General features: G+C 38.8%; 1 protein-coding gene across 4 annotated transcripts in view; it reads right to left on the bottom strand.

Annotated features, from left to right (window-relative positions):
* LIMCH1 (LIM and calponin homology domains 1) overlaps positions 1–16,030 on the bottom strand; it is a 171,901-nt gene that overhangs the window by 110,049 nt on the left and 45,822 nt on the right. The gene's annotated exons all lie outside the window — the stretch shown is intronic.

The raw sequence follows: 16,030 nt of genomic DNA, 5'->3' as shown, positions 1-16,030 counted from the left end.
TCCTACTGTGTTGACAATTCATCCTCAGATCATTCTCAACAGATAATATGTTCAGTTAAAAGTAAAGAATACTTTTTATTATGATCACAAAAGATATAAAAATAGTTACTGTGTTTAGAAAGTACTGAATAGAAACAATACAAAGAAAAAAACAGTTTTAATTGCCCTGCAGGAGGTCTTCTCTTTACCAAGGCAAAACATTCACTGGAGTTCTCATGGCTTTCATCCAATCTTTCCACAAGACCCTTACTCTGGATGTTGCTTCCACCATAGAGAACAGTGACTTGGGGACACATCTGTCATTATGCCCCTGTTTTCTCCTTGCAGTTATATTCATATATAAGAACCTTCCCCTCCTAGTTTCCTGTCATAAATACAGCAATTTATAAAAATGGACAAGTTTGCAACTGTCCCACAGGATTAGCAAATGCATCAGTTTCAAAAATGCTGGCTATAGCTGGGCAGTCTTGGACAGAGAGCAACACTTTTTAAATTGAAATGCAAAGAAATTGAAATGCAAAGAAATACAAAGCCTAAAATCTATTCCTTCAGAAAATTATAAATATATTCTTTTGTTCAATGTGAAGGAAATTCTCCCATACCCTGAAAAATGTATCATAAGGGCATCAGTGATCAATCATATCTTACGCAAATGCATAAAGCAGAACAAGGCACTGTGTTGCACCCCTGTCTCTGAAGAAACCACATGTAATTTGTAGTAAATGACCTTTAACCATCTAAACTATATCTAGTCATAGTAAATCATCTCTAGTCTTGATCTGCTGGGACACGGGGAAATAATGACAATAAAACCATTAGCATTTGGGATGAATTATAGGTGGAGCATATCAAAACTGACTTTTGTTTTATCCACAAAATATAGTACAGAAAGGAAAAGGAAGAGCTACTTGATAGCAGCCTGACTTCAAGTAGTTTTTTCATCTATGAAAAAATTAAAGAAAAATTATAATCATCTTATTTCACTCCTCAACACCAAATGTCCCAGATATGGAGATCAGTCTTCTCATGCATTTGTTGAAGAACCTCATTTAGCAGGAAGCAGAAACTGTTACCACAATTCAGGTAGGACTCTACCTGCCAAAAGCTGTCACATGAGTATTGCTGTTATTACTGATTATGTAGGAAGGTTTCATACACTACTTCTGTCTGCACAAATAAAATCATGAAATACAGATGCACAGCTGGCACATGAATTCATCCAGTGAGAAGTACGGCACACACTGACAGGAGGTGAGGAAAGACAGGAAGGTCCAGGAACAGTGCATGTCTGTTTGAAAAGGAACTGGAAGTAAATGAAGCATGGCAAGGTTTATGCCTGTTCTAGATGATGCAGCTTCAGAGGGAAAACATTAATCACCTACAAGTCTCCTGATTTAGTCAATTAAAATGTAAAAACAGTTCAACAGAGAAAGGCTAGAAACTAAAAATAAGCATGAAGATGACAATATAAATGACAAAGATAAACCCAAAATGGGACTAAGAGGAGCAAGAAGCTGAATTCACCTTTTCCAGAGGAAAGCAGAGCTCAGTTTCTTGGTGCATACACACACATATACCTCCCTCTCTGCAGAGGCCACTTTGGGCCATACCCTCATGAAGAACTACTGCAGGCCCATAGGCGAACCTGGGGCACATTTCTGCTCAGCACACCCAGAGCAGGAGGAAACAAAGGGACTTCAAGCAAAAGGACTGGTGCTCTCATATTTGCACAAGAGAATCCCACATAGCAAAGTGCATACTTTACCAAAACCCCAGGAAAAATGAAAGTGTGTGCATTAGCCACGACATCACGAAACAGCAGCACACATCACAGGAATGTGTTCATGTTATTGATATAAGCAGTGGTCTGTCCTTACTAGCTTATCTCCTATCTCAGGAAATAAAAGTCTCCAGTCTGCTGGATGAAACTCTGAAAACACTGACAAACAAGGACTAAAGGACAGCATTTGCAGTGCTTCTACAGAGCTTCACTAGAAAAAAAGGAAATTGTTCATCTGCAACCAGGTACACAAAACTGCAAAATGGAAGAATAACTCTTTAGCCCATCAGCTTTCACAGTACAGAGAATTGGTGTTCAGAGCTGAACCTGCACAAAACCAGTCATGAACAGGTGCAAGGTACTCTGTATTCTGGACTGATGTTTCAGGAAAGGAAAAAAAAAAAGTAACAAGAAAACCCAAGATGTTAACCGAGAGAACTTTTGAGACCCGGCCTTTCTTTGCAAGGCCTGTTTTCCAGATTGCCACATCTTACATGCTTTGGAGACACAACTCCATCTTCCACCCTGCACTCTTCCCCCCTCACTGGTACAGACCAGCACACTTAGGCAGTGCAGAAGGAAGCAGGACAGATGGCAGAGTTCCCCAACCTCTCTGCAATGGCAGCATACTGTAATTACTGTGGTGCCAGAGTTAGAACAAAGTACATTAAAGACAAAAAACAAACTATATATTGCTAATGATTAGAATAGCCTCCCACTTCTTTAACAAGTTCTATAAAGCTGAGTGGAAAAAAGCTGCATTTCCCTGTTATACTGGAAATTGAAAATAGAGAACAGAAGCAAAACAGTACCATTTATTACTGTGTGCTTCATTTATGTGAGGAGGCGTTGTTTTTATTCATCATCTGGATGATATTTTCTGCTCTGTAAAAAGCTACAATTGTCGCAACTAGGGCAATTATTTGAGTGCTGGATGCTTTTCCCAGTTTCTCCACCACTTAACAACAGAAAATGAACCTAAAATGAGTAATGAAAGTTTTTCATGGCAACAACTTCAATATGTATTTGCATACAGTAACACTTGGTATATGTTGCATTGTTGCTGTTTAATTCTTTTGTTCTTTGTAGTTACACATGCTACAAAATTTATATCATCAAGGATGGCCATCATCCAGCCACTAACCATTGCCATATTGTACAACTTTATTTTCCCAAAGCTTCAGTTTACATTGTTTTCCTTGCATTTTATATTGCTGCTGGTGCTTCCTGAGATGGACCGTGCTAAGCCTCTTGTGTCAAAACAGCTTAGGGGCATGAAAATGAAAAGATGACAAATTAGTGAAGAGATGCTGGCCTCAGGTGAAGTTTATCTAGGCCAACAAGATATAAGTAGTTAAATAAACACTTGGTCATCTGAGATAACACACTGAAAACACTTAGTTTCATTTTCTATGTGCACATCTGAAAATGCCAGGTTATGCAGTGAAAAAAATTAGAGACACAGCAAAAAGAGGTCTTTGTTTCTCATTATGTGTTTTTGAGAGCTTATGAAGCATGACAGTAAAGAGAGGAAGATTTTCAAAAAGTTTCATAAGCTGTTGATGTCCTTGTATGTGACTATGCTGCCTTTCCATTTTGTGCAAGCATTATTTTCCCCTAAATAATTTTTCTTCTTAAATGAAAAAATCAGGTCCTACTACTTAACTAGGAAGATATAAAAGTAACTATAATAATGAGATATGTATATAGAGAACACTGGATTGTACAAGCAGCAGGGAACACAAACCACCTAAAGAAGCAAGACAGCTTTTAGGGCATCAGGATTTGCCTCCTCTAGAGTAATGAATTCCTACTTCCCTGAGTTAAAATGTGAGCTAATAAGATGAATGCGCAAGTTAAATTCCATTTTCATATAGCATAGGCAAGGGATTTCTGAACTAAACAACCCTGTCCAGTCAAAACCAGCTTCACTTCTGCAGCCCAAAATTGCACCACAGTGCTATGACAGTGTGATGGAGCCTGGAAACCCTTCACTGGCTCCTGGTTCAGCCACCTCTCTGTCATCAACCTGCCCTGTCATGCACCCTCTCTGTCTGCAAAAATGGACACAACACGTCATCTAAGCATGAGCTCCCTCTCTCTTATGCCACAGAGGCATTTAAATTGCTAAAATCATAGCAATGCAAACCAATCCCGAACAGCTTTATTACAAATACTAGGAAGCTATAGCTAATTTAGTTCAGAGAAACTTGAATATTACATGAATGGAGTTTTTCAGGGACAACAACCACTGGTCTAACATACCTATTTTCCAGTAAAGCCAAATGATGACAAGCACTCAGCTCAAAGCTTTCCAAGGCTTTACATTATTGAGGTAATTTACTACTGAAATCAGTAAAAGAGCAAACAAATATCTCTATTGTGTAATATTTCTGTCAGAAACAAAACCAGCACAAGCTCAGAATGACTAATGTGGCCAGCAATGAATCACCTGAAATTCTGTGATACGGAACTTGAAAATATAAAGAATATATGGGAGAAAGAAGGGAGATTTCACACTTGGGTAGCAAGATTAATTTGCAAAGAAAGCACTTAACATTATTTTTAGGTCTTCCACTTCCTGGTCACTTAAGTTTAGCTGCAATTTGCAAAGTTAACTACCCATGCTGAAGACCCGTTTGTTCTTTTCCTCTGACTATTCATCCTCATATTATTCTCTGATGAGACAAAAAGCTGACTCACTCTTTTTATACTTCATATAAACTTCAATTTTTCTAGCAGCAATAGAATAAAATAGCATATTCTCCCCCATTTGCTTTAAATTCCCTTCTGCCACACTGCTGATCAGGTCAGCTGACAGTTTAGTGTCAACATATAGCATGGAAAATCCATAACCACCGGTACAAACACATTCTCCTTTGGTGGGCCCAATTCTACGTCCTCACTAAAGGAATAATTTATTTACTTAGAGATACTAGTCAGTGCCTTTTGTTTTCCACGGAGGGAGCAGCAACTGAAAAAAACCAGCAGCTGGGGTTTTTTCAGATCCTTTGCATAGATTAATGAGGACATGATTCTAAGAATGGGCACCTATATTTAAAGTGTAGACTAAACTGGCTCCATTACTACTTTGTTTACGAGATACGACAAAAGAAACACTGCAAGAGTAGTACACACCACCAGCAGCAGCAGCTATTACCCTACCTAAGGCTTTAAAGCTAAGTCTGGGAAGACTTTGTCTTTGCTAAATCCTGCCCACCACCAGAGCTTTCCACACTGAAATTCTGCATTGCTAACAGTAGTGTTAAACATGCAGGGTTGCCATACGTTGCTTGGATTTATGATCTTGCAGAGCCGCGTGCATTTCTGCCAGGACATCTGGTAGTATAATCCCGTTTGGCTGGCAAGCTGCTAGGGAGTGTTAAAATTTAATGACAGAGTAAAATCAGCTTCCTTTTCATCTCACCTCCCTAATGCTGTTTGTATACATTTCCAGGTGCATTGCCAGATATTGCAGCCTTCCCTTTGGGGTGGGGTGGGGCAGAGCAAAGAGCAGGAAGGGAACTTAAAAACTACTTCTGTCAGACTTCTCTTGGCTGCAGCACATGCCCTGAAAGCTTCACCTAGCATCAGGTCATCTGTTACATCTAATTTGTGTCTGACAGTCAGTAGATTGGCATTGCATTGTCGTTTTATGGGCAACCAGACTCTTATCTCCAGTGTTATCGAAACTGGACGTGACAGACCACCCTAAGGTGTTTTTAATCAAGAGTTCAATTTAGAGTTCTTCTTATTGGTAAAAAAGAAAATAATTTTTTAAAAAAATTAATCCCTTATAGGAATCTATCATCCCTTTCTTAGTTTTAATGGGAATTAAAGAAGGCGAGAATTGTATGTTTTTACCACGGATTTACCAGTAAAGTGTTCATCCTACCTCTTAAGTGGTAAGAAGGAAAAAGAAGCACTATTTCAGGAAAATAACTTGTATTTGGTGGAAGGTACATCTTACCATAACGAGGCATACTTTAGCTGTTTGCTCTTTTCTGTAACAAGACTCCATGCAGATGGTCAGAGGAGCAGAGATCAGAGGAGCACATATGATGTGAAGTCAACAAGTACAAGAGACCAGAAGATGTGCACGCACCTCCTCAGTCCAAGGCCCTCATTTAATCTAGTCCTGTCTGTCTGGAGAGTCTGGCCTTACTCTCTACACTGCCCGGAGGAAGCTCCCTGTTCAGCTGTCCCTTGAACTACTGCACAGCCTACCCCGCTTTGGGGTGAACCAGTACACAGCGGCAGTTCCTGCACCTTTGAAGTGAAGAGGAGCACATCCCTTGTAATTACTATCATGAACACCCTTTCCCAAGGTCTTACTTTCTTACCCAACCAGGCTAAATAAGCAATCTGCTCACTGACAAATGGAAGGCTAATTAAAGCTATCGTTAATTTGCTTTTTGTGTGATTCCCTGGGGCTTTCTATGGACAGGCACCATTCACAAGTTACATACAGAAAGAAAAGTGTATACAGGTAACTAGTCTCAAATGCAGACACTGTTGATTCAGCTCTTATTTTTTCCCTAACTAGCTCTTTTTGGAAGTTGGAATCAGTACTGATGGAGGGAGATTACTCAAGCTCTGGCTGCGGAACACAGAGTAGCTGTACCACCAATAACCTATTTGCCTCACATTTTATCACCAAATCAAAAATGGTTTTTTGCAAAGGACAGGAGAATTTTTTTCCTTTGTCCCAGGTTGATTACATTAGCAACTTTCCAGCAGAACAGGAAACTGGGTTTCTGGCCATGTCTAAAAGAGCAAAGAATTAAAACACACTTTTTATCCTTTGACTCCTTTTTCTAGGTCTAGAAAAGGTTTCCCATGCTCTTGAAAAACTACTCCTCCAAGATTTATGCTATGCTGTATCATCTATATGTTGAAACTGAAGCATCTCTTAATAAAACCCTCTCTTTTCTCTCCTCCACCTTTAGAAAGTTTAGGCAGCCCTGAATTAGAAGTATTTAAAGCTCTGTCAGTTACAGCTGCAGAGGCAGAGCAAAATACAAACAGGCAGCAGACTCCTTGTTGAACTCAACATCTTGTCTAACCCTCAAAGCAATGAAGAGATCAGCAGCTCTGTAGGAGATGATAGGATCACTGCAGTATCTAGATTTGCTAATCCCCACTTTACACTGCTTTAACCTATTTTACATTAATCGCTGCATTTATATTTTACAAGACCATTGCACTACTTCTTGCACAAGCAGTTTTTGATGCCAGTGTGCTGCTTTCTGACAGGAATGTGCATCTTGGCAGACAACTTTAAAACTGCACACATGTAAAGCTGCATAGAGACAGGAATACAAACATGTGAGATGCTCCAAGTTAGAGGGGCCCAGCACTAGAAGCACTTCAGCCTGTCATTAACCACTGTAAGAGAGACTACCCAAGCTCAGCACTGTTACTGAGATTTCACAATGAAAAATGCCTGGTAGGAGACACCAGCTTCCCTTTCTGAAGAAATTATGTGTTCACTTGAGCAAAACATTACTAAATTTAACCATCCATTTAAAGGTGACACTCAATGTCTTAGGTCTCAGTGAAGCCTCTGAAATGCCAATGATGAGCATCAGTAGGCACCAGTCTACCTTGAAGCTTTTAAATTTAATACTATCCAGCTGTTTCAAGGCAAGTCCACATGTAAAGTGTCCCATTTACAGTCTGTGCAATTTAAATATATATATATCTCTATATAAAAGTATAGCTCAGCAAGGCATTTAAGACTTGATTTTCCAGACAGTAAGCCTGGAAGCCCAGAGCAAGCAAAGCAGGAAACTGTCCATGGGGAATAGGGACGTGTCATACAAACACTGCTGAAAGGTGTAATTCTACCTGCTATCAATACAACTCTGCAAAACTTCACTTCTTTCAAATAAAAGGGAAAGAGGTAAACCACAATGGTTTTGAGAACAATATCTGAGCTTCTTGGATGTCTCTTCTGTACTCTGGGTCCTCCCTTGGCACATTCTCCAGCAGGAACAGGGCTGTGTGCCATGGTTTTGCAGTCACTTGCACACAAACCACAGAACTACCAGCAGGTAGTTCTAAACAGGAAAAACAATGCACTTCAAAAATCACAGACTGAAAAAAAAAGAACCACTTTCCTGCAGAAAGAAGGCTAAACTTAATTCAGTCATATACTTTTGAGATCTTTATTAATAACTCTTTGGAAGTAGATCTACTTTGTCCCTGCCTCTGTAGAGACAGAGTTAAGGAAAAGCACTCCTGCTGTGAATGCTTTTCCAGCTAAGCCAGTTTTGAAACAACATTTGCCTACTAAGCATGGACAAAACTAGACTCACAAGAATTTAGGAGGGCACACAGTTGGGACAGCTGATCCCAACAGACCCGAGGGATATCCCATACCATATGGACCATGCACAGCAACAGAAGCAGAGGGAGAGTTGTGGGGGAAGCTGCTGCTGGGGGACTGGCTGGGCATTGGCAGGTTATTGGTGAGAAATTGCTTTTTATTGCAAAACTTGCCTTTTTTGGGTTTTATTTATCACTCTTTGTTATTTTCCTATTCATTACAATGTAGGATTATTTTATTTCTATTATTAAATTATTCTGATCTCAGCCCATGAATTTTCTCATTTTTACCTTTCCAATTCTCTTCCCCTGACCTTCCTGGAAAGGAGGAGTGAGTGAGCAGCTGTGTAATTGCCAGCTGGTATTAAAATACAACATAGCCACAAAAAAAAAAAATGCTGCCATAAGTGAATAAAACCACCAGAAACTAAATAGGAAGGTATGGTGAAACAGAGCAACTATTTCTCTCTAAATGATGGTGAAATTACACACAGATAGAAATCCCACTGCAGCCTCTACTGGAATAAACGGGCTTTCTGTTCTCCCCACTCTTCTCCATGGCTCCTTTGACCCAGATCCTGAAGGACAGGCAATAGCCCTGCAAAAGGGAATAGTGACTGCCATTAATGCTCCAGACAAGAGAAACACTGCAGACTATCTAGAATCAGCTGATGTCTTAGAGCACATGGGCATGAGATGTTGGTAGATTTGACTGCCTATAAACAGAAAAGGAAGTACTTCTGTAAGATCTTAAACCACAGCTTACCCTTGAAAAGACACTTCCAAGAGCCATCAGCATCTTAAGCAGAACTAGGAACCTCTATTTGTTTCTCTGTCCCACTCCTCCTTCTCCCAAAAACTACTATTTTCCCCAATTAAAGAATGTTTAGACCTATCTTTCAACAGATTGCTCCCCCAGGAGCTAGGGATCTTGCAATGCATTATGAGTACTAGATTGAAAGCCATTTTTCATTCATCTGATTTAGCTGGAACAGGGCAGTTACAAATAACAGTAACCAATAAGAGTTTTCTGCTAAATGGAATTCATAAATCAATACTGTTGTCCCTTGCAATACAAACATGCCATTCACAGACCCCGAGCATCAAATCAAGACCTATTTACAAGGCTGCCCCTGAGACAAAACCCAGCAATGTTACACAGGGTAAGTTGTTGCTCTTTTCTCCCCTGCTGCTGCAGATATAGGGAGGCTTTGTTTGGAGGACACAGAAAGCAGAGGGAGAAAGGGAGGAGGAGGATTGATGATTCATACAACAATAATAAACACTGTTCTTTTCTATTACTGGAACACCTGCAGCCTGCATCAATTCAGGCTCATTCATTATGCAGCACACCAGCCCTGACAGTTCCAGAAGCACCAGCTCTGAAGACATGATAGACCTGGCCAGGAAGCAAGACACAGAATGAGACCTCTCATTATCAGATCAATGAGCTGCACTGGTGCTCATTCTCTGCCCTGTTTATTGCTGGGTGAAACAAACACTAGGAACAATTAGATTAAGCATCTTGTTCAAAAATATTCAGAGCAATAAATAAAATTTGCTTTCTATAAAATGTAACAATATAGCCTTGTAAAAATAAATTTCTGAAGAGGGAAAAAACACCCTGACAATTATTTTAACTACTGTTACTTTTATTTTTACTCATAGTGGATATCATGTAAGGTCTAAAATGGATTGAAAGGAATGTAATTATTTCACCATAGTGCTTTAATACTAAAAAAGGACACTATTAAAAATACGCTTAACATTTCCAATCTAAACAATAAGAACTGCAAGTTTCAAAACATTTGCTACATTTCTACAATTCCAAGAAATCTTTTCAGTCAGCTACATCCCCGACAGAATCAGACCTACCCAAGGACATTTTTACTCTTTCTTACCCATCCAAAGTATCCCACTCATGTCAAGAGGGTAACTCAAATGCCACATTAAACACTGGCAGGAATGAACACTGAAAGGCATATTTAAATATCATCAAAGTTGGACTGCAAAGCACTATTAAGAATTAGTTAATTTACAGTTTTCAGATGTCAAAATGAGAGGAAGTCCTTTATCAGCACATTGATTTTCCATGTACCTCCTGACACTCATGTACACTCAGCAACCTCCTTCTAATTTGAAATTTAAAAAATCCATAGATCTTGAAACTCATCATTAATTAATTAATATAACTGTATTTAAAAAGGAAATATTTTCTTAAAGTTACTTTCCTAAATAGGTTGTTTTCAAATTTCACATATTCTCCAAACAGATTAAATTAAAGGCAAATAAATATAATCAACTTTCTCTGTTCCTTTTTAAAAGCATATAGTACTGCCAATGTTATGTAGCATTCATCAGTAATATTGTATGTGTAACCACGGATGAATACTGCTGCCATACAAATTGGAAAATTGGCCAGAACTGTCAGAACAAGAATACCTGAATGATCTACAAGCAAAATTCTACACAAAGAAGGGGGGAAAAAAAATCAAACAAACCCTACAATTTATTTAAATAATCCAGATATTCTGTGTATCAAGCACAACAGTCTTTTGAGAAGGCATTAATTTACAGGAATTGTATTTCACTCCTGGTGTTCATTAATTTGACAATGTATCTGCATGACAGCAGGACCTTTGTTGTTGAGTTCACATGCTCAAACAGTTTTTCAATCCTGTCTATTGCAAGTGTACCAAAGCCATATTAAAAGCTGAGATAACCTCCGTGATGTTTAAAAGGGAAGCTCCTTTCTGGCTAAAATTAAAAGTGTCTCTTGATGACTTTATTAATTGCAAATTCTAAACTTCTCATGCTTAATATTGCCCAGCTTAGGCTGGAAGAAGCAGTCACCTACAGCAAGCTACCAGAACAGCTGTTTGACAACACCCTGTCATCTGGAATTAAGGGCAAGTGTTTAAGACTTCCCATGAGAGCGGGGAAAAGAAAAGGAAAAACACAAAAAAAGAAACTGACACAGGTTTATTAGCTGTGAAAGCATCATTGACATCTCCCTGATATTTGGATAATTTCACCTTAGCAGTCAATCCAGTTTCTGAATATTTGCTTATTTTTCACTCCCTGACTAGGGGCACAGGGACTATGAAAAGGTTTATATGGAGTTGGAGAGGCTGCTGGAAACTCAATGTTATTTTGCCAAGAAGACTGATCTTCTGAGACATTTGCGACCACCACATGATTTAACTATGCCAGTTAATATGTTTTAAAGCTAATTTGTCTTCTGGTATCAAGCCCACCATTGCTGGTTTTGTACATGATGAGAGGCACCAGGTATCTGAGTATGAGCTGCTTCATTTTAGCCAAAACAGGAATATCAGCACACTCTCCAACCATCTGTTTTTATTATACCCTGCAAAGTTGGCTGAATAATTTTAAGTCCAGTACTTTTGTAGTGTTTTGCATACTCTGCACTCCGACTCCACATTTTAAAAAACTGTTAGAAAATTTCTCCCTATTAGCTTGAAATGATACTTGTTTATACTACCTTCTACCTACTACCATTCTCTACCTTTCAAAGCACCACTGATTTTTACCACTCAGCAATAAAACAGGATATTTTTATGTTAAAAGAAAGAAAGTTAATTTTCCTGCTGCCTTAAGACTTGGTGGACGACAGAGACAAGGGAGTAGAAAGGAAACCAGTGCTGGCTGCCTTAATTGCATAGCATTGCATCCCATAAATTTTGTGCATTTCACTTTCAGATGAAGTCTGAAGAATTTCTCTGGTTTCTTAAAGTTTTGACTTGGGCAAAAATAAGAGAAGACACATGAGGATGAAAATAAAGTTGCAGACAGAAAGTGCTTTATGCATTAGGAGCTACACATAAGTCTGTTTGATGCACATTAACTCCTACAGAAAAGCACAGCTGCTGTCTCCAAGAGTTAGAAATTCCACATTCATGCAAACTCTAGCAGCATAAGAAGAGGCCTCACATCACTTATTCGAGTGATTTCATTTTTATCTTGATGAGCTGAAACCACAGAATGCAAAGGCATTTGCATTAGTACAAAATTATCAAGCTAAACTATGTCTCAAGAGCTAATTGTCTCTTACTGCCTGCCTGAAGAATAATTATATAATGAAACAAAATCGGATGTCTACTAATATGAAAAAAACAGATTCGACATCAGAAAAAATAACACTGTTTTTGTATGTTTCACATCCAAACCACAAGCCAGAAAGTATTCAATTTTTTTCCAAGACTAATAAAAGTTAAATTACTTTGCGGTCTTCGGTTACTGGGTTAAAACCAGATATGCTGCTTTAAAACTTTGTCTTTACATAGCAGGGTTTACAATTTAAACCAGACAGCAAATTCAAATGAACCTGAGACATTTGAAGCCAGATTTTGAACACTGTTCAGCACCCCTCTACCTAGGTCTGAACAAAAGCACATTCTCTCCTTGATTCAGTTATGCCATTTTGTCCCACTCCCTCTCCAGCTTAACTCCATCCAACAAGACACATTTTGGCCACTTATTAGAACAAGGAAGCAGGATTCTCTAGAGACAGGCATCAGATTAAATGATCATGGTTTTTCTCAGTTTAGTGGCTTTCTTTTGTGCTTCAGATAGCATCAAAAGATGGCATGGCTCTGTAAAATCAAACAGGCAAATTAAATAACAAATATACTGTCACTTGCTACATCATCAACAAACAGTGATGTCTTTTGCAGACTTGGTATGTAGAAGCAGCCCACTACATCTAGATGCACAAACCTGCTATTTGTATCTTCTACAACATTTTGTAGATAACCATTGCAAAGCTGTGCAGAGGTGCTTACTAAGATAAAAGGCAAGGTCCAGATTTGTCCAGGAAAAGTCAATGACCCACATGATCACACAGCACCCATTACTCTTGTGATTTCTTCTTGTTAAATAAACTCCATGTGGATAATGAGAAAAAAAAACCCAGTAAACAGAAAGACCAGAAATCCAAACTGATGAATTTAGATGAGTTGTTGCAACACTGTGTGGAGGAGATAAAACCAAAACTGAAAAGACAAATCTTGTTTTAATCTATTCCTAATGCTAACTCATGATCCCTTCACCAACATTGCCATGACCCTCTTTAAACAGCTCTGGTTTGCTTTACCACTTATATACCATTTTTAATCATTTCACTCTTGCTATTATAGTCACAAATGCATTCCCTCTAGTTATCCAGATTTCTATGCTAAGAATAAAACAGAAGTATTTCCACTCAGGAGAGAAAACTAATGTCTACATAAATATCCCTTGAGCTTCCATTCTGGCTGCTTGTTAATATTGAGTTAGGCATGTGGTATTTGATCCCAAGGAAATAACAACTATCCCAACTTCTATTAAGATAAGTGAAAACTAAGCTATTCAATTCTCATCAGGGAGCTAACTGTGCCTTGACCAGTTCACCTATTTGCAGACCATTTCTGTATCTGGGTTAGAGAAGGTGCTACCTCTGCAGTTAATAACTACCACGCAGGTCAAGGAGGTTGATAATTGCTGCTTCTTCCAAATGCCCTAAAATAAACAAACCCCTTTGTTCCTTCCCCTTGTAGTAACAGAAGTGACCAGATGGGAAAAATGAAACAAAGGTTTTCCTGATTATATCCATTTTATTATAAACAGCTGTTTTTCTCCAAGTCATTGTTAGATCTTGCACAATTTCTTGATGGTCTTATGCACAAAACTCTATCAACAATCATTTTTATATCTATGTATATAAAAAGCTTTTAAGTCTTCATATTGTTGATTTGCATTTATTCATCAGCTAAATACAATTAACAATTTAGGAGACAAGATGATCTCTACAGCTAACATTTAACAGGTTTTATCAGTTTGCAAATTCACAGAGCAGCCTCCCAGGGACCAACACTTACATGTCTCACTATCAAAACAAACAACATCTGCAGTCTTCAGAAGATAGTTAGTAAACAAAACAAGGTATGTACTGACTGCAGAATTAGAATAAACAAATACCACTAAAATATTTTTTTCCCATACTTTTGAAGTCAGAACTATTTCCAGATTCTCAGGAACAAAACACAACCTCAATCTCTGCTCAAAGTCACCTTAATGCTGGGAGATAAGCCCCTAAAAACTATTCTGAACCAGTACCTTTCAGAATTAAAAAAACCCAGCAATTTGACATAATCACCGAACAAGATATTAATGAGGCTGTTTGCAATTAGCTCAGAAAAAAGAAACATCAGCAATAAACCTGCCAGATCTTCCGCTGACTGCAACCCCAGAGAGTAGGAGAGAGCTGAGAAATATTGGCAGAACCTCCCAGCATAAAGCCTGAGGGTGTGAGAAAGGAGAGGAAGTGGAAAGCGAAAGGGTGATGGTTTGCCAGCCCCTTCCAAGATTTTTGTCTGCAGAGTATCTGTACATGTTAGCAAAGCCCCGAGGTTGCACTGCTGACAAACAAACTGTGTGTGACTAAACAGGTCCTGATGTACCACAGCAGGCAGCTGACTCGAATCAGAAACTTCAATCTCACCAGTATCACTTGTTGCCACATCTAAGCTGTGTGAAGTAATTTAAGAACGTTTAATTCTATTTTTATATTCACTAAACCATTAAAAGCCAAACAGCAAATTTATAAAGTCTGAAGAACTGGTTTTGAACATTGAACATAACCTGTACTGAAGATTTTTGAAGAAAGCTGCGAAATAAAAACAAACTTAAATTTTTAAAATGTGTTTGGAAACATTTCAGTTGCCTTTCTTTCTAGTATTTCACATGTAACTATTTGTGGCTTAGCTAGGAATTTTTTAATATTCATTTGATTCAATGAACAGATGCCAAAGCTTCATCTCAAAATTCTCTGTAAGAGTTTAATTTATTTTTGAAAAGGAGGTAATAGGTTTTAAATATCTAACTCTTCTTCAGAAAAAAGCCCAGAAACAAAACTCAGACAAAGATCAGGCATGTATCTATGAAATTCAGATCAAAACACTGCTTCCTGCAATTAAAACATTTGCCACATTTCCCACTGGGCTCAAGATTCAGTCCTTTTGCTGTTGAGACAGAGGGCAAAAATGAACTCTTTCCTTAAACTAAAAAGTTTAGAAGCATCCAGCTGTGCAACTTCTGAACTACACAAGAGCCACACCAAATATATGCGTGCTCTAGGGAGGTCATCCTCCTTGTTACTCATATGACAAGGGATGAGATAAAAACAGGTTTCTGATCCAGAAGTCAAGGAAATGCAATTCCCTGTTACACTCTAAGCCCAAACCCACATTCCACTGCTGGACCAGCCCAGCACCACCCAGAGCACTGCTGGAGACCTTCCTGAGCCCCTGCCACACCAGCTCCCACCCCATCAGCTCCTGCCAGTGCTCCCCTTCCCAATGCCACCACCAAATGCTGAAAGGAGCTTTGCAGCCACTCCCAGCCTGACTCGACATTGTTAAGGAATCCTAGACAAAACGGGCACTGGGCAGAAGGAGGGCAAACATTACAGCCAGAACAAGGTCCCCCGGAGTTATGATGCCCAAGACACAGGTATCCAGGTCCAGTCCGCATCTCAGCCACAAGCTGCTTGCTTAACAAAAATCTCAACATATCTATTGCATTACACAAACCCAGCTTCTTGGCCACGATTTTCAATCTCTCTTTGCATGGGGACATCTTTTTGGTTTGTTGTTTTTGGTTTTTTTGGTTTGTTCTTTTTTTCATATATTTGAGGTTAGCTGTTTAATCATCATATTGTTTAACAAAACAATGTGCTTCTCATCAGTTTTAAAATCTAATTCTTTTTCTGGACCAGTCTCTCATGTAGTACAGTTACTTTGGATAAATCAGGCCACCCAAATGGCAGGTATAAGCACTTACATATTAGAGATGGAGGCAGGCTTAACAGCAAAAAAACTGTTCAAATCTGTGACTAAGCAGGACACACAAAGAAAGGAA

This window comes from Taeniopygia guttata, chromosome 4 (genome assembly GCF_048771995.1).
Source record: "Taeniopygia guttata chromosome 4, bTaeGut7.mat, whole genome shotgun sequence".
NCBI classification, from domain to species: Eukaryota; Metazoa; Chordata; class Aves; order Passeriformes; family Estrildidae; genus Taeniopygia; species Taeniopygia guttata.
This window is presented reverse-complemented; position numbering and strand designations above follow the sequence as displayed.